This window comes from Spea bombifrons, chromosome 11 (genome assembly GCF_027358695.1).
Source record: "Spea bombifrons isolate aSpeBom1 chromosome 11, aSpeBom1.2.pri, whole genome shotgun sequence".
Classification (NCBI taxonomy): Eukaryota; Metazoa; Chordata; class Amphibia; order Anura; family Pelobatidae; genus Spea; species Spea bombifrons.
Genome location: NC_071097.1, coordinates 30,708,620 through 30,717,752, shown reverse-complemented (window position 1 = coordinate 30,717,752; position 9,133 = coordinate 30,708,620). Strand labels below are relative to the sequence as shown.

At 43.5% G+C, this 9,133-nt stretch overlaps 1 protein-coding gene across 1 annotated transcript in view; it reads right to left on the bottom strand.

The window, feature by feature from the left end:
• Window positions 1–1,461, bottom strand: part of MFSD13A (major facilitator superfamily domain containing 13A) — a 12,524-nt gene extending 11,063 nt beyond the window's left edge. The window contains exon 1 of the mRNA XM_053450401.1: window positions 1,365–1,461. The gene's annotated coding sequence lies outside the window, so the exon portion shown is untranslated. The remainder of the gene's footprint in view (window positions 1–1,364) is intronic.
• Between the last annotated feature and the right edge of the window lie 7,672 nt (window positions 1,462–9,133).

Genomic DNA, 9,133 nt, shown 5'->3' with positions numbered 1-9,133 from the left:
CTACAAAAGGGTGGAGCCTCTGAGCACACACTCCCCAATTTGTCCAATCAGGGGAAAGAGGCTCTCCTCATGTGGCACAACATTGCTCCGCCCTTTGGCGGAAGTATTCACGGAGAAAGAGATGTGCAGAATCGCTTCTCTTTCTCCGCGAATCTGCCTGCAACGTTCTGGCCTCTTTGAGTGTTTCCATAAGACGGAGGAGCCATGGTGCACCACACGTGGACAGCCTCTCCCATGTTCCTCTAATCAGGGGAGAGGGTATCCAGAAAAGCTCTAACTTTTTCGCAGAAACGCTCTGGGAGGCCGGGTTAACGGAGCCGATATCGGGAAGAAGCGGACAAAGAAAGAAGACAGAAGAACAAGAAGAGGAGCTGCAGAAAAGGAGACACCGGAGCGGTCGGCAGAGAAGGTACGGGGAGCGTGTGAGAGCAACTAAATGCAAAAGAAAATTCAAAGCTCTCTGCTTCGTTTTTTTTGGGGGTCTTTCCTCATTTTTGGACATACAAACGAACAAATTTCCTTAAAATTTGTACAATCCAGATGCTCAAGTCTGATATATACATACACAAAACAGATGAAGTGCACCCATACAGTATGCATATTCTCTCTAAGGGACAAACAGCTGGGGGTCCATCCAAAATCAAACATGCATGCGACTGCCATACGGCTGCGGAACCTTAGACAAGGCAAGAAACGGACAGACTAGACGGGCCGAATGGTTCTTAACTGCCTTCAAATTCTATATTTCTCTCCATCTTATAAACTCCTGCTGTTCATATTTATTATCGCGAGACACAAGACAACTATTGGAGAGGTGGACAATAGTATTGGATAGAAAGGATCTTTTTGGAAAACGTCCTAACCGAATTGAACAGAAAGGTCGCCACAGTTTTTAGAACCAACAGTACCGGCAACCTCGCTGTACCGTGTTAAATCCCAAGACCTACAGGCGTGAACCAGATGTGAGTATATAAAAGGCAGAGCAAAAAAACAGCATCAGGTGTCCAGTGGTTTGTATAGTAAATTACACCCTTGTGTCCATCCTAGACTTATCAGTGTCTTTAGAGGTCCTCATTAACCCATGGCATACCAAAGCGTTAACCAAGTCTTTGCTCAGTCCCCCTATATTGATATAATAGGACCCCTATAATCCGGCCTGCATACTAGCTCAAGTTACCACAGGAGGCCCGGATTTCAGTACATCTCCCCAGGGCTGTAGTTGAGGATTATACTGCGTGAAAAATAATATTAAAACAGATTACAGGACTGAAGGCTATATTGACAATAACTCCACTCTAGCTTCCGGAAAAAAAACCTAAATACGGGGTTAAATGAAACATTAAATGGCAATAAAAAGACGCCTACCGTTTACGCTCAGCCCCGGACTTCATATTCCCGTCGCCGGGACTCCCCCATCCTCACAGCCGGTCCACTTCCGACTCGGCGGAGTCTTAGTTCCTGCTTGGAATCCCCATTCAGACCTGGGCATCGATCCCCGATGTGATGGATGTGCGACGATCACCGAGCTGACCCGGATGTGAGCTGTGGGGCTGGGAGCTTAGAGGTTTGTGAGAATGTGCAGGGAGACACGCACTGCCACGCAGACCGCCTGTCACGGCTGGGAGACGCCGCGCATTAGTATACTTTATATTATATCATTAGTATAGGCTGCTATATATTTTACATATTTTCCTGTAATCTATAGTTGCTAAAGATTATATAGGGGAAAATACATAAAAAAGGGGATTCTCAGTGAAAAGTTCTAAAAGTGGCCTTTTCTCTATAACAACTAATAAAATATCCAAATTCAGTTCATTGGTTGCTATGGTGGTAAGAACACATTTCAGATGGGCACTTTTTATGCCTAACCACCTTTAAGTCAATGTCATTCTACCTTAAACATGCTTGCCACCTCTCCTGCATTTCATGAGACAGTCCCGCGTCTCAAGACAGGGATAGCTCTCGGCTGGATGTGGGGTCGCAATCCCACAGTCCCAATTTCATTCTCTAGTTTTAGTGACACTCCATCTCCCGAGCCCCGGGGGGGCAGAAGTTGGGAGTTGTGGCTAAAAAAGTGAAAATTGGGGATCTGTACCTTACGGTGACGATTTCTGGGAAACGCATCAGCAGTTACTATAGCGAAAAGAATGTTTAGGGTTATCTATAAAGAGCCGATGGTGCAATCTTGGCACTTGATGGAATGGTTGCCATGCCGATTAAATTACTTAATCACCATGACTCTACAGATATGCATATAATTATATCCAAATATGTTGGGCGGTGGTTAATTTGTCTTACAAAGCTACTTAACAGCACGCAATGGAAAAGCAACTTTGTTTATGAAAAAAAGATTTTATTTAACAAAATAAACTCTTTATTTTTGGTGTATTTTATAATTTCCACAAATCTAAACCAGTGTTTTTATTATATTCTGGAAACTTCTGGACTGGATTTAAAATGCTCCAATGCAAGCAATCTCCACAGAAGGATAATTGCTTTCGCTGTCATTATGTTGCATTAATTGTATCGCCGCACCTTAGAAAGGTAAACAGATTAACATAACGTGCTGTCTTACTTTCTAAACGTGTTGACAGTAGGTCCGCCTGTTATGTGCTATAGTTTTGTGGCATCGTGGATCTGCGGTCTACGCACGGCAACCGACGTATACAGAAAAATTAGATTATTTGCAGTTTACTGACCCAAATGGCACCACCAACAGTGAAATCACATTAAAATATTTAATTTAAGTAATATGTCTTAATATGCAGTGTACTATTTCATCTGAAAGTCACTCCAGGTTTGGCTGGAAAGTGCCCCCATTGGAATTATTGGGAGCACTCTCTGCACATGCGCGTGATGACTACAGTGTCTGTCTGTGTGTGTGTGTGTGTGTATAATACTAGGGTTAGTGTGTATGTGTGTATAAACTGTTGTGTCAGAGTCAGTATGTTTACTGTATTGTAGTGCCAGATTCAGTGTGTATGTGTCCATAGCGTTAGTGTGTGTATTTTTATATATGTATAGTGTTAGCCAGTGTGTGTATGTTGTTGGAGAGTGGTGTTGAATATGTTACAGTTTGGCATTAGCGTAAATGTGTGTGTGTCAGCATATAGTGTGTGTGTAATAGTGTATGGTGTTAGCGTGTGTGTTACTGTATGGTGTTAGAGTGTGTTAGTGTAAGAATGAGTATTTATGGTGTAAAATACTCCTTGTCATGAAGGGTTATCTGCAGAAAACATGAGTTACGTCATATTTCCCCAATAAACATCCTTTAGCAGCAGACCAGGGGGTAATATCTGAAAATAAGAACATTAGAGAAGAAAAAGTTGGCTCCTAAATATTTTGAGTGGCTCCTGAATCCAAACCAAGTTTGTCGACCCCCTGAATTAAGGCAGGTTTTTTTTTGTTACATTGTAACATCTAATTAATTAATTAATTTGCAAGTCATGCAAAATAATAATTTATGATCGCTATATGCCTTTATTTTAGCGTATGACAAATTGAATGCATAATAGGATAAGCTGCTAATACTGTCTTCTCTAGATTACCCCGAAGTCTTCATTGTAAACATGATGCAAGCACTCAGACCACTAAATCATTCTTCCAAGGTATGAAGGAGCCGTTAGTAAAAGTTTGTTTATGGAGTCCTGGTACCTCGAGGTAATTAAACTGTTCTGTGAGGCATTGTTTCCATCATCATTATTGAAGCAAACAACGACCCGAGTTAATCATTCCCTGGCATTCAGCAACAATTATATAAACATTACGCAGGCCAACTGAGTTTAGATTGAGCTTTCAAATCTCACGCCCTGTCGGTTTTATTACCGGACTTGGCGGAAGTGGCTTTTTCCTGTTCCATCCTTTTTGTGGAGGGAAATTGGGTACCAGGTAAGCAGTACTTGGCCAAAAAAAAGTTCTAAAAACAAGCTGTTCCATGGTTCTGCTTTCTTCAGCAAAGTGCTTACCTGAGTTAGAAGCTGCAGCTAATTAGGGGCAGTAAAGCAATCCCATTGAACTCAATGGCAGCGCTTTCCATACTTGCGCAACCCCTTCCTAAACCAGGTGGGCAGATCGCCTTTAAGCCATAAAGCAGTTTTTAAACCAGGATTGCTTTATCTTCAGTTTATCACAAGGCATGGGTGCTGGAAGCAGCAGGAGATGGTTGGCACACCATACTCAAAGGGTTAAACCATCATCACCATTGAACAGAGGCCAATAGAATGATAGTCATAATGAGTCGCTTGCACCTACTTAGCAGCCAAGTACATGAGCACATAGATCGCGTGTATCGCAGTAAGTACACACCAAGTGTTTGCTATACAGACAGGACCGGCTTCCATCCGGGTTTGTTTCACCGCAGCTACGCCGGTTTCCTAGCAATTGCATGATCTCTTGCACACCATTGCGTGTCTCTTTGGGGTTTATTTGCTAAATGGTTTTGATGAGAGAAATTAAGACTGACAACCACAACGGGAATTATCAGCCCCTTTGTTCTCTATAATGTTTATTCCATTTAACCACAGAATAAATCCCTTTGTATTTCCCTTAAGTTAACCGTGGTGTCCCAACAATCTAAACAGTGGTGTGATGTGAGTTATTTGACTGGTGAGTACCAGTGAAAAAACCCAGTTTGGCTAACAGCAGATATAATAATCGAGATATCACAACAAGGTGACCACATCAGCTGTATCATTTTCATATGTTGCTTGCCGGCACAGGTAAAGTGCTGCCCTGCAATATGTGGAATGTATAAAAACAGGTGGTTATACGAATGAATCACTTATACAACCAACATACAGGGGGCAGCACTTTACCCGTCACCCTAGATAATGATACCTAAGCCCAACCGTATACACTTTGTATCTATATTTCTAATTATTTAGCTGTAACATACTTAGCGCTTGGCTGTTTTCAGTATAATAAGCCGTCATTAACACCACAGGACACAGGTAGCCCTCCAATATTGGTATGCCCCCCCCCTTCCACCCGTGCACTGGATATTTAGCCTTTAGTTTTATTTTAACTGCGTGTGACATGTAGAACTACTGCCTGTCTTTGGCTGACTGAGGGTAATGAGAATGGTAACGAAAGTCAAACAGCAGCATCGTCCGCCTCTGTCCTGCATCGGATCCATGTAAGAATAGTTGGCTTTTTTTTGGTGAAAATGTTATAGTTGCATTTTTGTCAAGAACAGAGATTCTCACTTTGTCCTCAAGATCCCAAAAGCAACTCCTTTTCAGATCTCCCCAGGAAACCAGCAACGTCTGCGGTCTGACAACTAGTTTTGGGAGGTTTTTGCCACTGCCCCAAATGTAGTGTTTCTGCAGTAAATGCTGGCTTTGAACATATTACAGGTGTGAACAAAAGGTGCGGATTCCGCCACCTGTGCTTGCCTGAGAAGAACAAGAAAACCAACATTGCTTGGCGGACTCTAAACTATAATAAATCATTTTCACTCTCATCACTTCAGCAAACAGCATTTGCTTCACTAATTCCTATTTTAATAAGAAATGCACTTTAACCCAGTAGCAGCCTACAGCCCCGATCTGCCAGACTAGCGTGAGCAAGCACTCAGCCTCCGATATCTTCTAAACTTTTTATATTTGTCGTGGAAACAGGTGGGGGTGGGGTTGGTGGAAAAGGACTGATGGAGACTGGATTTTGATGACATCACATTCCCACTTAATATGGAAAATGGTGTTATAGTAATAAGTAATATCCTTCTGTGACATCACCACATTCTATTCCAATAAACAGGAATATGATATTGATCTATAAATCAATAAATAATAACATGGATCCTGTGATCCAAGCTCTCCAGGAATCCATACTCCAGCCTGGTTTGGCTGCCAGGATCATTAGAGAAGATCGGTGGTTGTGCGACGTTTTTAGGTCTATATTGTACTCTAGTAATTGGGAAGCTGTACTACGGGCGCCTTTTCTTCCTGCCTTGCTATGCCAGGGATTAGCACGCACATCAGATGTCCCTCTTAATTGTGATAATGATACATTGGGTCTGGAGCCAGCAGGCAAGCCCTAGCTGTCTACTTGTGGCAGGGAGTTGCTAGCCCGGCTGTTTGTGTCCTGGTAACTGTTTGGCTGCTGTCAGGTAGGACTGGGAGCTCTTGGGAGGAGTCGTACCTGGGCTCGGTGTGAATATTACACGGCCGAAGCACGTTTCAGGTGTCAGTGTCCTGCTTTCCACTCGCTGGCTGGCTGGCTTCTGCAAGCCGGTGAAACTCTGGAGGTCTATCATAGCCACGGGAGGAAGAAAGCCTAATCTAAAGCCAGGTATGCACCAACGTTCATGAATGTGAGAAGGTTTTTAAAGGCAGAACGGGTAGATTTTAATAGCAAGGTTTCTGATCCAGGTGCTATAAAAGGTGCCGCAAACTGCAACCGAAAAGCTGTTAAAGGAACGCATTTAGAATACAAACACAGGTAGGCTGGTGCACTCTTAACGACGGCTTTCAGGAATATAATTCATCAGTTTTAGTCAGCGTTTACAATTAGATCTGTCTTCTTTATCTGTAAGATGTCATTCTTAGATGCCTTGGGAACTGAAGTCCTTTAAACAGGAAGGAGAGGGACAATAAAGATAATCAGTTAGACTCCAATGAACAAAAGCATAATGACAGGGGATATAAAACCCATTTATACAATTTGGTCTATTCATAAGAGGAGTAGTTGGCAGGAGAGTCCGCATTTTAACTCTTAAACGTTCTGAAGGACCAATTACTGGGCTCGGAGAAAAGCTTGGATGGCCCTGTATCAAGCATATTTAAATCAGATTGCTTGGAACTCAGTTCACTGATTTAACTTTGCATTTTACAGGGGCAGCACCGCCATGTTTAGATAAACATTTGCCAGGAATGGCCCCTTATAAATGCATAATGAATTCAGGTCATTGAAACTACAACTCTCCTGCAACAATGTAGCAATTACTAAATAAAAAAAAACCGTTAGATTTATCAATGCAAGACGCTGCTCAGTCCTATTGTTAAGTCAACAAATAAGCAAAAAGACTTGTTTTATGTATTGTTTAATAGCTTTGTTATATTTTACAAAATCCCCTTTAAAAGGCTGGAGAACATTAGTTCTAGTTGTCCCTTCCAGAAGTACGCCAGCTTGCCATTCCTAAGCAGTTACAGTTTGGTGTTAAACTCTCCCCATTCTTACTTTGTGTGGTGGGAGGACAAGGTATGCTCCGTGCTCCATTACGGTGCGCACGGCTACAGTGCCAAGCGCCGGGATCACGGCATCACGTGCTCGGCCTCAATAGCCAACGCTCTACCCAGCCGACCCTGCTACTCCAGCAACGAAATGGTGCTTATCTGGGGGTCAAATCCTAGGTTTCTAATAAACTAAATCAGGGATCCATGCATAGCCTGGATAATGAGACACTCGCAAACGTTGAGGCTGCACAAACGTATGAATGGTTTTCAGGAATGTTCCGGAAAGAGAAAGGTACACAATAAGGCTACGAAAGCGGCACATAACATGTATCAATGTCAGGCTGCTACATACGTCATGTACTTTTGTGCAGATCCAGTTCCTTAGTGTCTGGCTGATGTTCCCGATAGCCCACTGATGTACATTATGTGTACAAGTCCCAATAACCTCTTGGCCCCCCCAGTAACAAATGCACTATATATATACACACACACACACACACACACACACACACAAACTTCCTCCACCATCAGCCCACCCCTACACTACTCTAAGACCTGCAGAGACCCCCAGAGTAACGGAAAGCGGTAAGCAGTGGCTTCTTAAGGGCAAAGTGGCACTGCCAATGTTCCATGCCCCGGGTCCTGCAAATCCCGAGGGCAGTCCTGCCTCCGGATTACTCGCCCTGCCTTCCGACATCTTATAAAACCTCAAATGATAGACAGACCTCAAGCGTGGCAACAGCTATCAGTGCCATTATTTGATATTACTCATAGCGACAAAACATTATTAGCACAAGAGGGCATGTCTGCTGGTACATGGCAACTTGTGCAACAAACAAATACACATTTAATGCAAAGAGCCCTCTGTGTCCGGCAAACACGTCACGGTAGGCTTCTTTACATCGTGTAGCCCACAACAAGCTGTTCTATCACAAGACGTTTCTTTCAACACGAAGCTCAACGCTGCACCCATACTTCAAACAAAAGCCCACTATTAAACGCAACACCTTTTCGGCCAAGAAAAGCAAACCAGCATGTCGTTTACAAAAAGCACACGGAATATTCTTCAAATGTGTTACCAGGAAGGGCTGAATCTTATCATTCTACACTAGAGAAGGGTTCACTGTGAATGATAAGATTCCATTCTGTTGGGTATTGGCCTTCGTTTTGTTGGTGGACACTGAGTACACCTCCATTATAGTAGTTATTTCTATATATATTTACATGTAAAACAGCCGCTGATTTCTTCTGTTGCTTAATACGATGGCGGGTAGTGTGACTTTGTATTATAATACCATAGTGTCCCACTTGTTATGTTTGTAAGACATTTATAATTGTTTTTGCACCTGCCTCAGGAGCTAGATGGTTATACATTACGAGGTACGCTCTGTGGTAGAATGGTCTGTTTAAGGGATTTCATCACCAGGATCAGCCCAAATATTGCCCCGGGCCAGAAGCCCTTTTGGCACCACTGAGCAGTACCCGCCCTGTCTTTTTGTTTCATACTTTTAGAATGAAAATGTAGGCAGAGATCTCTTGTGCATGTCCCTCACCAACTGTGAAGGTGTCTGGGCCTGTATGGGCACACAAGACAATTGGGCCATTTGGCAGGTGGGCTGCCGGCCGACAGAACCACACACTGACCTGATCGGCTGCTCCAGATCGGCAGATGTAGCGTGCGGCTACATACGCTATGCGAGCATTAAAGAAAACGAAGCGTCGGGGCTGGGCCTCTCTAGCTGCCACCTGTACTTATAATCGGACGGCCTCTGGCCTAAAAGTGCTAAAGCTGCCAATTATTGCCAGTCTTGCCCTGCACCTCCCAGATACCAGTCAGACATATACACATTGGGGGAAGTTTCTGGGGTGACCATCAGTGCCCTTCCCGGTCCTCCCAGATGCCACAAGACCGACCCCGTGGTCACTAAATCAGGCATCTGGTGGCTAGCAGCCTTTTC